Source organism: Salvelinus alpinus, chromosome 5 (assembly GCF_045679555.1).
Source record: "Salvelinus alpinus chromosome 5, SLU_Salpinus.1, whole genome shotgun sequence".
NCBI lineage: Eukaryota > Metazoa > Chordata > Actinopteri > Salmoniformes > Salmonidae > Salvelinus > Salvelinus alpinus.
In genome coordinates, this window is record NC_092090.1 from 927,972 (window position 1) to 943,815 (window position 15,844).

At 43.6% G+C, this 15,844-nt stretch overlaps 1 protein-coding gene across 3 annotated transcripts in view; it reads left to right on the forward strand.

Annotated features, from left to right (window-relative positions):
- The first annotated feature begins 1,214 nt into the window (after positions 1 to 1,214).
- Positions 1,215 to 15,844, forward strand: part of mctp2b (multiple C2 domains, transmembrane 2b) — a 194,403-nt gene continuing 179,773 nt past the window's right edge. For 2 of the 3 annotated variants that reach the window (XM_071400321.1, XM_071400322.1), the window contains exon 1: positions 1,216 to 1,374. The gene's annotated coding sequence lies outside the window, so the exon portion shown is untranslated. Of the gene's footprint in view, positions 1,375 to 15,844 lie in introns of all 3 variants that reach the window. The other variant, XM_071400323.1, reaches the window with a different exon arrangement.

Below are 15,844 nucleotides of genomic sequence, written 5' to 3' on the forward strand. Positions count from 1 at the left end.
TGGCCTCTACATACAGAGACAGCATCAGATAGATGGCCTCTACATACAGAGACAGCATCAGATAGATGGCCTCTACATACAGAGACAGCATCAGATAGATGGCCTCTACATACAGAGACAGCATCAGATAGATGGCCTCTACATACAGAGACAGCATCAGATAGATGGCCTCTACATACAGAGACAGCATCAGATAGATGGCCTCTACATACAGAGACAGCATCAGATAGATGGCCTCTACATACAGAGACAGCATCAGATAGATGGCCTCTACATACAGAGACAGCATCAGATAGATGGCCTCTACATACAGAGACAGCATCAGATAGATGGCCTCTACATACAGAGACAGCATCAGATAGATGGCCTCTACATACAGAGACAGCATCAGATAGATGGCCTCTACATACAGAGACAGCATCAGATAGATGGCCTCTACATACAGAGACAGCATCAGATAGATGGCCTCTACATACAGAGACAGCATCAGATAGATGGCCTCTACATACAGAGACAGCATCAGATAGATGGCCTCTACATACAGAGACAGCATCAGATAGATGGCCTCTACATACAGAGACAGCATCAGATAGATGGCCTCTACATACAGAGACAGCATCAGATAGATGGCCTATACATACAGAGACAGCATCAGATAGATGGCCTCTACATACAGAGACAGCATCAGATAGATGGCCTCTACATACAGAGACAGCATCAGATAGATGGCCTATACATACAGAGACAGCATCAGATAGATGGCCTCTACATACAGAGACAGCATCAGATAGATGGCCTATACATACAGAGACAGAGGGGCGCTGTTTCACTCGGATGTTTTCTCTGGAGGGATACGTTCAGCCTCTTGCCAATTGAAGGAAATTTATGAAACACATAGAGAAGAAATATACATTATTTAATGTTTTTATTTTAATTTTCTTGGTACATTTTTTGGGGCTTCCCTTGGCATACATGAATACACACCAGGAGATATAGTGCACACCATAGTAAACAGTTGCTAAAACTTTCGCAATGAAAACAAGAGTTTCTAAACAGGTAGGTCCCACCTGTTTGCTTCGGTTTGGTAATGGTTACGCAGCAGGCGTAAAATAAGGTTCCTAGTGAATTCACCCATATTTTAAACGTCGGCCAAACATTGACCTGTTTGCGCCACTGCCCTTTAATCCACTGCGCGCTCCTATTCATAGCGCGCTCCCGTATTCGACGAGGAAGTCCCGTCGTTTGTTCAGAAGTACCGCTACGCTAAAGGAGATTGCAGATGTGTCGTGTTTCTCCCTTCAACAAACCTATCGCGCAACCTTGACGTGCATGGGACAGAGACGTTTGAGAATGTTTTCAGCAACGGAGATGAAGGTAAATGACGTGATGTCTTATTTTACAGGTCGCGTTTATGATTGTAAAGTTACCTGTCTGGAGTTGCCCTCCACGAGGCTGTACAGTACAGGTGTGAACTTGGTGACGTTGTCGACTTCAACAATGTGCTGTAAAAGTTGTCAGAACTACTGTCCTTTTATACCATGTAGCCTAAATTTCATTTAAATGCCGAAGTAATGTTTGGAATTTAGGAATGTGATTGTGAAGATTTCGAAAGGGGTATCCTCCCTAAAACAGGTTTATCAATTCTAAAGTGGATAATGACAAAAGACCAGCATGGTTGTTTTAAACAAAGTGTAAACCTATTGGTCTGTATGGAAAACACTTCAACAGACCAAACAAGCACACCTGCCATAAAACCATGTCATGTAAAATCTCATATGGCACCTAGTATCTGTCATAAAATCATATAATGTATCGTGTTCCTTTTTATAGGTATCTGGTAACTTTCCCCTGATGTTATGGAAAGTGCTCCAAAACACAATGTTAAGCAATCAACATGCAAGCAAACACACTGTCATCTTCTATGATACAAATCTGTTGTAAATAATAATTTATTCAAAACAGTTTACAATATGTTTAAGACTGTGGATGTTCTATTAGGGCTACGTGAAGGCAGAAAGGTGCCATATATTAGATGAAAGTTAACTGCTAACTTTCCCATGATGCTCTCTGTCCTGTTTCCTAAACACTGAGACCAGCAGGCAGCAGCTAGCTCTGTCTATACACTCAACAGGAAAACACATTGATCAAGAAATGCCTCTTTGACAGGACACGTTTGGACTGTTGCTCAACATCTGTAGTGTCAACGTCAACGGAACAGGCTTAAGCACATCTAACATCTATTCCACAATTCTTAACATCTTATTCAATCAATCACATTTCATTTATAAAGCACTTCATTATGTTTTTAAAAATTATGCAGTTCAAAGTGCTTATTACCATCTAATGCTGTAGTAGTGTTAGTCACATTCAGTGTTATTACCATCTAATGCTGTAGTAGTGTTATTACCATCTAATGCTGTAGTAGTGTTATTACCATCTAATGATGTAGTAGTGTTATTACCATCTAATGATGTAGTAGTGTTATTACCATCTAATGCTGTAGTAGTGTTATTACCATCTAATGCTGTAGTAGTGTTATTACCATCTAATGATGTAGTAGTGTTATTACCATCTAATGCTGTAGTAGTGTTATTACCATCTAATGATGTAGTAGTGTTAGTCACATTCAGTGTTATTACCATCTAATGCTGTAGTAGTGTTATTACCATCTAATGCTGTAGTAGTGTTATTACCATCTAATGATGTAGTAGTGTTATTACCATCTAATGCTGTAGTAGTGTTATTACCATCTAATGTTGTAGTAGTGTTATTACCATCTAATGATGTAGTAGTGTTATTACCATCTAATGCTGTAGTAGTGTTATTACCATCTAATGATGTAGTAGTGTTATTACCATCTAATGCTGTAGTAGTGTTATTACCATCTAATGCTGTAGTAGTGTTATTACCATCTAATGATGTAGTAGTGTTATTACCATCTAATGATGTAGTAGTATTAGTCACATTAAGTGTTATTACCATCTAATGCTGTAGTAGTGTTATTACCATCTAATGCTGTAGTAGTGTTATTACCATCTAATGCTGTAGTAGTGTTATTACCATCTAATGATGTAGTAGTGTTATTACCATCTAATGATGTAGTAGTATTAGTCACATTAAGTGTTATTACCATCTAATGCTGTAGTAGTGTTATTACCATCTAATGCTGTAGTAGTGTTATTACCATCTAATGATGTAGTAGTGTTATTACCATCTAATGATGTAGCAGTGTTATTACCATCTAATGTTGTAGTAGTGTTATTACCATCTAATGTTGTAGTAGTGTTATTACCATCTAATGATGTAGTAGTATTATTACCATCTAATGATGTAGTAGTGTTATTACCATCTAATGCTGTAGTAGTGTTATTACCATCTAATGTTGTAGTAGTGTTATTACCATCTAATGATGTAGTAGTGTTAGTCACATTCAGTGTTATTACCATCTAATGATGTAGTAGTATTATTACCATCTAATGCTGTAGTAGTATTAGTCACATTCAGTGTTATTACCATCTACTGATGTAGTCGTGTTATTACCATCTAATGCTGTAGTAGTATTAGTCACATTCAGTGTTATTACCATCTAATGCTGTAGTAGTATTAGTCACATTCAGTGTTATTACCATCTAATGATGTAGTAGTGTTATTACCATCTAATGATGTAGTAGTGTTATTACCATCTAATGATGTAGTAGTGTTATTACCATCTAATGCTGTAGTAGTATTAGTCACATTCAGTGTTATTACCATCTAATGCTGTAGTAGTATTAGTCACATTCAGTGTTATTACCATCTAATGATGTAGTAGTGTTATTACCATCTAATGATGTAGTAGTGTTATTACCATCTAATGCTGTAGTAGTGTTATTACCATCTAATGCTGTAGTAGTGTTAGTCACATTCAGTGTTATTACCATCTAATGATGTAGTAGTGTTAGTCACATTCAGTGTTATTACCATCTAATGATGTAGTAGTGTTATTACCATCTAATGATGTAGTAGTATTAGTCACATTAAGTGTTATTACCATTTAATGCTGTAGTAGTGTTATTACCATCTACTGATGTAGTAGTGTTATTACCATCTAATGATGTAGTAGTGTTAGTCACATTCAGTGTTATTACCATCTAATGTTGTAGTAGTGTTATTACCATCTAATGATGTAGTAGTGTTATTACCATCTAATGCTGTAGTAGTGTTATTACCATCTAATGTTGTAGTAGTGTTATTACCATCTAATGATGTAGTCGTATTAGTCACATTCAGTGTTATTACCATCTAATGCTGTAGTAGTGTTATTACCATCTAATGATGTAGTAGTGTTATTACCATCTAATGCTGTAGTAGTGTTATTACCATCTAATGATGTAGTAGTGTTAGTCACATTCAGTGTTATTACCATCTAATGCTGTAGTAGTGTTATTACCATCTAATGATGTAGTAGTGTTAGTCACATTCAGTGTTATTACCATCTAATGCTGTAGTAGTGTTATTACCATCTAATGATGTAGTAGTGTTAGTCACATTCAGTGTTATTACCATCTAATGATGTAGTAGTGTTATTACCATCTAATGATGTAGTAGTGTTAGTCACATTCAGTGTTATTACCATCTAATGATGTAGTAGTGTTATTACCATCTAATGATGTAGTAGTGTTATTACCATCTAATGCTGTCTTAGTGTTATTACCATCTAATGCTGTAGTAGTGTTATTACCATCTAATGATGTAGTAGTGTTATTACCATCTAATGATGTAGTAGTGTTATTACCATCTAATGCTGTAGTGGTGTTATTACCATCTAATGATGTAGTAGTGTTATTACCATCTAATGATGTAGTAGTGTTAGTCACATTCAGTGTTATTACCATCTAATGATGTAGTAGTGTTAGTCACATTCAGTGTTATTACCATCTAATGATGTAGTAGTGTTATTACCATCTAATGATGTAGTAGTGTTAGTCACATTCAGTGTTATTACCATCTAATGATGTAGTAGTGTTAGTCACATTCAGTGTTATTACCATCTAATGATGTAGTAGTGTTATTACCATCTAATGCTGTAGTAGTGTTATTACCATCTAATGATGTAGTAGTGTTATTACCATCTAATGCTGTAGTAGTGTTAGTCACATTCAGTGTTATTACCATCTAATGATGTAGTAGTGTTAGTCACATTCAGTGTTATTACCATCTAATGATGTAGTAGTGTTATTACCATCTAATGCTGTAGTAGTGTTATTACCATCTAATGTAGTAGTGGTGTTATTACCATCTAATGATGTAGTAGTGTTATTACCATCTAATGCTGTAGTGGTGTTATTACCATCTAATGCTGTAGTAGTGTTATTACCATCTAATGATGTAGTAGTGTTATTACCATCTAATGCTGTAGTGGTGTTATTCACATTCAGTGTTATTACCATCTAATGCTGTAGTAGTGTTATTACCATCTAATGCTGTAGTGGTGTTATTCACATTCAGTGTTATTACCATCTAATGCTGTAGTAGTGTTATTACCATCTAATGCTGTAGTAGTGTTATTACCATCTAATGCTGTAGTGGTGTTATTACCATCTAATGCTGTAGTAGTGTTATTACCATCTAATGCTGTAGTAGTGTTATTACCATCTAATGCTGTAGTGGTGTTATTCACATTCAGTGTTATTACCATCTAATGCTGTAGTAGTGTTATTACCATCTAATGCTGTAGTAGTGTTATTACCATCTAATGCTGTAGTGGTGTTATTCACATTCAGTGTTATTACCATCTAATGCTGTAGTAGTGTTATTACCATCTAATGCTGTAGTAGTGTTATTACCATCTAATGCTCTAGTAGTGTTATTACCATCTAATGCTGTAGTGGTGTTATTCACATTCAGTGTTATTACCATCTAATGCTGTAGTAGTATTATTACCATCTAATGATGTAGTAGTGTTATTACCATCTAATGCTCTAGTAGTGTTATTACCATCTAATGATGTAGTAGTGTTATTACCATCTAATGCTGTAGTAGTGTTATTACCATCTAATGCTGTAGTAGTGTTATTACCATCTAATGCTCTAGTAGTGTTATTACCATCTAATGATGTAGTAGTGTTATTACCATCTAATGCTGTAGTAGTGTTATTACCATCTAATGCTCTAGTAGTGTTATTACCATCTAATGATGTAGTAGTGTTATTACCATCTAATGATGTAGTAGTATTATTACCATCTAATGATGTAGTAGTGTTATTACCATCTAATGATGTAGTAGTGTTATTACCATCTAATGCTCTAGTAGTGTTATTACCATCTAATGCTGTAGTAGTGTTATTACCATCTAATGCTGTAGTGGTGTTATTCACATTCAGTGTTATTACCATCTAATGCTGTAGTAGTGTTATTACCATCTAATGATGTAGTAGTGTTATTCACATTCAGTGTTATTACCATCTAATGCTCTAGTGGTGTTATTCACATTCAGTGTTATTACCATCTAATGATGTAGTAGTGTTAGTCACATTCAGTGTTATTACCATCTAATGTTGTAGTAGTGTTATTACCATCTAATGCTGTAGTAGTGTTATTACCATCTAATGATGTAGTGTTATTACCATCTAATGCTGTAGTAGTGTTATTACCACCTAATGCTGTAGTAGTGTTATTACCATCTAATGATGTAGTAGTGTTAGTCACATTCAGTGTTATTACCATCTAATGATGTAGTAGTGTTATTACCATCTAATGATGTAGTAGTGTTATTACCATCTAATGATGTAGTAGTGTTAGTCACATTCAGTGTTATTACCATCTAATGATGTAGTAGTGTTATTACCATCTAATGCTGTAGTAGTGTTATTACCATCTAATGATGTAGTAGTGTTATTACCATCTAATGCTGTAGTAGTGTTATTACCATCTAATGATGTAGTAGTGTTATTACCATCTAATGCTGTAGTAGTGTTATTACCATCTAATTATGTAGTAGTGTTATTACCATCTAATGATGTAGTAGTGTTATTACCATCTAATGATGTAGTAGTGTTATTACCATCTAATGATGTAGTAGTGTTATTACCATCTAATGCTGTAGTAGTGTTATTACCATCTAATGATGTAGTAGTGTTATTACCATCTAATGCTGTAGTAGTGTTATTACCATCTAATGCTGTAGTAGTGTTATTACCATCTAATGCTGTAGTAGTGTTATTACCATCTAATGATGTAGTAGTGTTATTACCATCTAATGATGTAGTAGTGTTATTACCATCTAATGATGTAGTAGTGTTATTACCATCTAATGATGTAGTAGTGTTATTACCATCTAATGATGTAGTAGTGTTATTACCATCTAATGATGTAGTAGTGTTATTACCATCTAATGCTGTAGTAGTGTTATTACCATCTAATGATGTAGTAGTGTTATTACCATCTAATGCTGTAGTAGTGTTATTACCATCTAATGATGTAGTAGTGTTATTACCATCTAATGATGTAGTAGTGTTAGTCACATTCAGTGTTATTACCATCGTATTACGTCTCAGTCCTTGTTGTGGTGGTATTACCGTAAGTCTCAGTCCTTGTTGTGGTGGTATTACCGTAGGACTCATACAGGGTTGGGGTTGGACTCATACAGGGTTGGACTCATACAGGGTTGGGCTCATACAGGGTTGGGGTTGGACTCATACAGGGTTGGACTCATACAGGGTTGGACTCATACAGGGTTGGGCTCATACAGGGTTGGGCTCATACAGGGTTGGACTCATACAGGGTTAGGCTCATACAGGGATGGGGTTGGGCTCATACAGGGTTAGGGTTGGACTCATACAGGGTTGGGCTCATACAGGGATGGGGTTGGGCTCATACAGGGTTAGGGTTGGACTAATACAGGGTTGGACTCATACAGGGTTAGGGTTGGACTAATACAGGGTTGGACTCATACAGGGTTGGGGTTGGACTCATATAGGGTTGGGGTTGGACTCATACAGGGTTGGGGTTGGGCTCATACAGGGTTGGGCTCATACAGGGTTGGACTCATACAGGGTTGGGGTTGGACTCATATAGGGTTAGGGTTGGACTCATACAGGGTTGGGGTTGGGCTCATACAGGGTTAGGGTTGGACTCAAACAGGGTTGGGGTTGGGCTCATACAGGGATAGGGTTGGACTCATACAGGGTTGGACTCATACAGGGTTAGGGTTGGACTCATATAGGGTTGGACTCATACAGGGTTGGGGTTGGACTCATAAAGGGTTGGGGTTGGACTCATACAGGGTTGGGGTTGGGCTCATACAGGGATAGGGTTGGACTCATACAGGGTTAGGGTTGTACTCATACAGGGTTGGACTCATACAGGGTTGGACTCATATAGGGTTGGACTCATACAGGGTTGGGGTTGGACTCATACAGGGTTGGGTTGGACTCATACAGGGTTGGGGTTGGGCTCATACAGGGATAGGGTTGGACTCATACAGGGTTGGACTCATACAGGGTTGGACTCATACAGGTTTAGGGTTGGACTCATATAGGGTTGGACTCATACAGGGTTGGGGTTGGACTCATAAAGGGTTGGGGTTGGACTCATACAGGGTTGGGGTTGGGCTCATACAGGGATAGGGTTGGACTCATACAGGGTTGGACTCATACAGGGTTGGGGTTGGACTCATATAGGGTTGGGGTTGGACTCATACAGGGTTGGGGTTGGACTCATACAGGGTTGGACTCATGCAGGGTTGGACTCATACAGGGTTGGACTCATACAGGGTTGGACTCATACAGGGTTGGGGTTGGACTCATACAGGGTTGGGGTTGGACTCATATAGGGTTGGGGTTGGACTCATACAGGGTTGGGGTTGGGCTCATACAGGGTTGGGGTTGGGCTCATACAGGGTTGGACTCATACAGGGTTAGGGTTGGACTCATACAGGTTTGGGCTCATACAGGGTTGGGGTTGGACTCATACAGGGTTGAGGTTGGACTCATACAGGGTTGGGGTTGGACTCATACAGGGTTGGGGTTGGGCTCATACAGGGATAGGGTTGGACTCATACAGGGTTAGGGTTGGACTCATACAGGGTTAGGGTTGGACTCATAAAGGGTTGGACTCATACAGGTTTAGGGTTGGACTCATATAGGGTTGGACTCATACAGGGTTGGGGTTGGACTCATAAAGGGTTGGGGTTGGACTCATACAGGGTTGGGTTGGACTCATATAGGGTTGGACTCATACAGGGTTGGGCTCATACAGGGTTGGACTCATACAGGGTTAGGGTTGGACTCATACAGGGTTGGGGTTGGACTCATACAGGATTGGACTCATACAGGGTTGGACTCATACAGGGTTGGACTCATACAGGGTTGGACTCATACAGGGTTAGTGTTGGACTCATACAGGGTTGTACTCATACAGGGTTGGGCTCATACAGGGATGGGGTTGGACTCATACAGGGTTGGACTCATACAGGGTTAGGGTTGGACTCATACAGGGTTGGACTCATACAGGGTTGGGGTTGGACTCATACAGGGTTGGACTCATACAGGGTTGGGGTTGGACTCATACAGGGTTGGGGTTGGACTCATACAGGGTTGGACTCATACAGGGTTAGGGTTGGACTCATACAGGGTTGGGGTTGGACTCATACAGGTTTGGACTCATACAGGGTTGGGGTTGGACTCATACAGGGTTGGACTCATACAGGGTTGGACTCATACAGGGTTGGGGTTGGACTCATACAGGGTTAGGGTTGGACTCATACAGGGTTGGACTCATACAGGGTTAGGGTTGGACTCATACAGGGTTGGGATTGGACTCATACAGGGTTGGACTCATACAGGGTTGGACTCATACAGGGTTAGGGTTGGACTCATACAGGTTTGGGCTCATACAGGGTTGGGGTTGGACTCATACAGGGTTGGGGTTGGGCTCATACAGGGATAGGGTTGGACTCATACAGGGATAGGGTTGGACTCATATAGGGTTAGGGTTGGACTCATATAGGGTTGGACTCATACAGGGTTGGGGTTGGACTCATAAAGGGTTGGGGTTGGACTCATACAGGGTTGGGGTTGGACTCATACAGGGATAGGGTTGGACTCATACAGGGTTAGGGTTGGACTCATATAGGGTTGGACTCATACAGGGTTGGGCTCATACAGGGTTGGACTCATACAGGGTTAGGGTTGGACTCATACAGGGTTGGGGTTGGACTCATACAGGATTGGACTCATACAGGATTGGACTCATACAGGGTTGGACTCATACAGGGTTGGACTCATACAGGGTTAGGGTTGGACTCATACAGGGTTAGGGTTGGACTCATACAGGGTTGGACTCATACAGGGTTGGGCTCATACAGGGATGGGGTTGGACTCATACAGGGTTGGACTCATACAGGGTTAGGGTTGGACTCATACAGGGTTGGACTCATACAGGGTTGGGCTCATACAGGGTTGGGCTCATACAGGGTTGGGCTCATACAGGGTTGGGCTCATACAGGGTTGGACTCATACAGGGTTAGGCTCATACAGGGATGGGGTTGGGCTCATACAGGGTTAGGGTTGGACTCATACAGGGTTGGGCTCATACAGGGATGGGGTTGGGCTCATACAGGGTTAGGGTTGGGCTCATACAGGGTTGGACTAATACAGGGTTGGACTCATACAGGTTTGGGGTTGGACTCATATAGGGTTGGGGTTGGACTCATACAGGGTTGGGGTTGGGCTCATACAGGGTTGGGCTCATACAGGGTTGGACTCATACAGGGTTGGACTCATACAGGGTTGGGGTTGGACTCATATAGGGTTAGGGTTGGACTCATACAGGGTTGGGGTTGGGCTCATACAGGGTTAGGGTTGGACTCATACAGGGTTGGGGTTGGGCTCATACAGGGATAGGGTTGGACTCATACAGGGTTGGACTCATACAGGGTTAGGGTTGGACTCATATAGGGTTGGACTCATACAGGGTTGGGGTTGGACTCATAAAGGGTTGGGGTTGGACTCATACAGGGTTGGGGTTGGGCTCATACAGGGATAGGGTTGGACTCATACAGGGTTAGGGTTGGACTCATACAGGGTTGGACTCATACAGGGTTGGACTCATATAGGGTTGGACTCATACAGGGTTGGGGTTGGACTCATACAGGGTTGGGTTGGACTCATACAGGGTTGGGGTTGGGCTCATACAGGGATAGGGTTGGACTCATACAGGGTTGGACTCATACAGGTTTAGGGTTGGACTCATATAGGGTTGGACTCATACAGGGTTGGGGTTGGACTCATAAAGGGTTGGGGTTGGGCTCATACAGGGATAGGGTTGGACTCATACAGGGTTGGACTCATACAGGGTTGGACTCATACAGGGTTGGGGTTGGACTCATACAGGGTTGGGGTTGGACTCATATAGGGTTGGGGTTGGATTCATACAGGGTTGGGGTTGGGCTCATACAGGGTTGGACTCATGCAGGGTTGGACTCATACAGGGTTGGACTCATACAGGGTTGGACTCATGCAGGGTTGGGGTTGGACTCATACAGGGTTGGGGTTGGACTCATATAGGGTTGGGGTTGGACTCATACAGGGTTGGGGTTGGGCTCATACAGGGTTGGGTTTGGGCTCATACAGGGTTGGACTCATACAGGGTTGGACTCATACAGGGTTAGGGTTGGACTCATACAGGTTTGGGCTCATACAGGGTTGGGGTTGGACTCATACAGGGTTGAGGTTGGACTCATACAGGGTTGGGGTTGGACTCATACAGGGTTGGGGTTGGGCTCATACAGGGATAGGGTTGGACTCATACAGGGTTAGGGTTGGACTCATACAGGGTTAGGGTTGGACTCATAAAGGGTTGGACTCATACAGGTTTAGGGTTGGACTCATATAGGGTTGGACTCATACAGGGTTGGGGTTGGACTCATAAAGGGTTGGGGTTGGACTCATACAGGGTTGGGTTGGACTCATATAGGGTTGGACTCATACAGGGTTGGGCTCATACAGGGTTGGACTCATACAGGGTTAGGGTTGGACTCATACAGGGTTGGGGTTGGACTCATACAGGATTGGACTCATACAGGGTTGGACTCATACAGGGTTGGACTCATACAGGGTTGGACTCATACAGGGTTAGGGTTGGACTCATACAGGGTTGGACTCATACAGGGTTGGTGTTGGACTCATACAGGGTTGGACTCATACAGGGTTAGGGTTGGACTCATACAGGGTTGGGGTTGGACTCATACAGGGTTGGACTCATACAGGGTTAGGGTTGGACTCATACAGGGTTGGGGTTGGACTCATACAGGTTTTTTACTCATACAGGGTTGGGGTTGGACTCATACAGGGTTGGACTCATACAGGGTTGGACTCATACAGGGTTGGGGTTGGACTCATACAGGGTTAGGGTTGGACTCATACAGGGTTGGACTCATACAGGGTTAGGGTTGGACTCATACAGGGTTGGGATTGGACTCATACAGGGTTGGACTCATACAGGGTTGGACTCATACAGGGTTAGGGTTGGACTCATACAGGTTTGGGCTCATACAGGGTTGGGGTTGGACTCATACAGGGTTGGGGTTGGACTCATACAGGGTTGGGGTTGGGCTCATACAGGGATAGGGTTGGACTCATACAGGGATAGGGTTGGACTCATATAGGGTTGGACTCATACAGGGTTAGGGTTGGACTCATATAGGGTTGGACTCATAAAGGGTTGGGGTTGGACTCATACAGGGTTGGGGTTGGACTCATACAGGGATAGGGTTGGACTCATACAGGGTTAGGGTTGGACTCATATAGGGTTGGACTCATACAGGGTTGGGCTCATACAGGGTTGGACTCATACAGGGTTAGGGTTGGACTCATACAGGGTTGGGGTTGGACTCATACAGGATTGGACTCATACAGGGTTGGACTCATACAGGGTTGGACTCATACAGGGTTAGGGTTGGACTCATACAGGGTTAGGGTTGGACTCATACAGGGTTGGACTCATACAGGGTTGGGCTCATACAGGGTTGGGCTCATACAGGGTTGGACTCATACAGGGTTGGGCTCATACAGGGTTGGGCTCATACAGGGTTGGGGTTGGGCTCATACAGGGTTAGGGTTGGACTCATACAGGGTTGGGCTCATACAGGGATGGGGTTGGGCTCATACAGGGTTAGGGTTGGGCTCATACAGGGTTGGACTAATACAGGGTTGGACTCATACAGGGTTGGGGTTGGACTCATATAGGGTTGGGGTTGGGCTCATACAGGGTTGGGCTCATACAGGGTTGGACTCATACAGGGTTGGACTCATACAGGGTTGGGGTTGGACTCATATAGGGTTAGGGTTGGACTCATACAGGGTTGGGGTTGGACTCATACAGGGTTGGGGTTGGACTCATACAGGGTTGGACTCATACAGGGTTGGACTCATACAGGGTTGGACTCATACAGGGTTAGGGTTGGACTCATACAGGGTTAGGGTTGGACTCATACAGGGTTGGACTCATACAGGGTTGGGCTCATACAGGGATGGGGTTGGACTCATACAGGGTTGGACTCATACAGGGTTAGGGTTGGACTCATACAGGGTTGGACTCATACAGGGTTGGACTCATACAGGGTTAGGGTTGGACTCATACAGGGTTGGGGTTGGCCTCATACAGGGTTGGACTCATACAGGGTTGGACTCATATAGGGTTGGACTCATACAGGGTTGGGGTTGGACTCATACAGGGTTGGGTTGGACTCATACAGGGTTGGGGTTGGGCTCATACAGGGATAGGGTTGGACTCATACAGGGTTGGGGTTGGGCTCATACAGGGTTAGGGTTGGACTCATACAGGGTTGGGGTTGGGCTCATACAGGGATAGGGTTGGACTCATACAGGGTTGGACTCATACAGGGTTAGGGTTGGACTCATATAGGGTTGGACTCATGCAGGGTTGGACTCATACAGGGTTGGACTCATACAGGGTTAGGGTTGGACTCATACAGGGTTGGGGTTGGACTCATACAGGGTTGGACTCATACAGGGTTAGGGTTGGACTCATACAGGGTTGGGGTTGGACTCATACAGGGTTGGGGTTGGACTCATATAGGGTTGGGGTTGGACTCATACAGGGTTGGGGTTGGGCTCATACAGGGTTGGGGTTGGGCTCATACAGGGTTGGACTCATACAGGGTTGGACTCATACAGGGTTAGGGTTGGACTCATACAGGTTTGGGCTCATACAGGGTTGGGGTTGGACTCATACAGGGTTGAGGTTGGACTCATACAGGGTTGGGGTTGGGCTCATACAGGGATAGGGTTGGACTCATACAGGGTTAGGGTTGGACTCATACAGGGTTAGGGTTGGACTCATAAAGGGTTGGACTCATACAGGTTTAGGGTTGGACTCATATAGGGTTGGACTCATACAGGGTTGGGGTTGGACTCATACAGGGTTGGGTTGGACTCATATAGGGTTGGACTCATACAGGGTTGGGCTCATACAGGGTTGGACTCATACAGGGTTAGGGTTGGACTCATACAGGGTTGGGGTTGGACTCATACAGGATTGGACTCATACAGGGTTGGACTCATACAGGGTTGGACTCATACAGGGTTAGGGTTGGACTCATACAGGGTTGTACTCATACAGGGTTGGGCTCATACAGGGATGGGGTTGGACTCATACAGGGTTGGACTCATACAGGGTTAGGGTTGGACTCATACAGGGTTGGACTCATACAGGGTTGGGGTTGGACTCATACAGGGTTAGGGTTGGACTCATACAGGGTTGGGGTTGGACTCATACAGGGTTGGACTCATACAGGGTTAGGGTTGGACTCGTACAGGGTTGGGGTTGGACTCATACAGGTTTGGACTCATACAGGGTTGGGGTTGGACTCATACAGGGTTGGACTCATACAGGGTTGGACTCATACAGGGTTGGGGTTGGACTCATACAGGGTTAGGGTTGGACTCATACAGGGTTGGACTCATACAGGGTTAGGGTTGGACTCATACAGGGTTGGGATTGGACTCATACAGGGTTGGACTCATACAGGGTTGGACTCATACAGGGTTGGACTCATACAGGGTTAGTGTTGGACTCATACAGGTTTGGGCTCATACAGGGTTGGGGTTGGACTCATACAGGGTTGAGGTTGGACTCATACAGGGTTGGGGTTGGACTCATACAGGGTTGGGGTTGGGCTCATACAGGGATAGGGTTGGACTCATACAGGGATAGGGTTGGACTCATATAGGGTTGGACTCATACAGGGTTAGGGTTGGACTCATATAGGGTTGGATTCATACAGGGTTGGGGTTGGACTCATAAAGGGTTGGGGTTGGACTCATACAGGGTTGGGGTTGGACTCATACAGGGATAGGGTTGGACTCATATAGGGTTGGACTCATACAGGGTTAGGGTTGGACTCATATAGGGTTGGACTCATAAAGGGTTGGGGTTGGACTCATACAGGGTTGGGGTTGGACTCATACAGGGATAGGGTTGGACTCATACAGGGTTAGGGTTGGACTCATATAGGGTTGGACTCATACAGGGTTGGGCTCATACAGGGTTGGACTCATACAGGGTTAGGGTTGGACTCATACAGGGTTGGGGTTGGACTCATACAGGATTGGACTCATACAGGGTTGGGCTCATACAGGGTTGGGCTCATACAGGGTTGGACTCATACAGGGTTGGGCTCATACAGGGTTGGGCTCATACAGGGTTGGGGTTGGGCTCATACAGGGTTAGGGTTGGACTCATACAGGGTTGGGCTCATACAGGGATGGGGTTGGGCTCATACAGGGTTAGGGTTGGGCTCATACAGGGTTGGACTAATACAGGGTTGGACTCATACAGGGTTG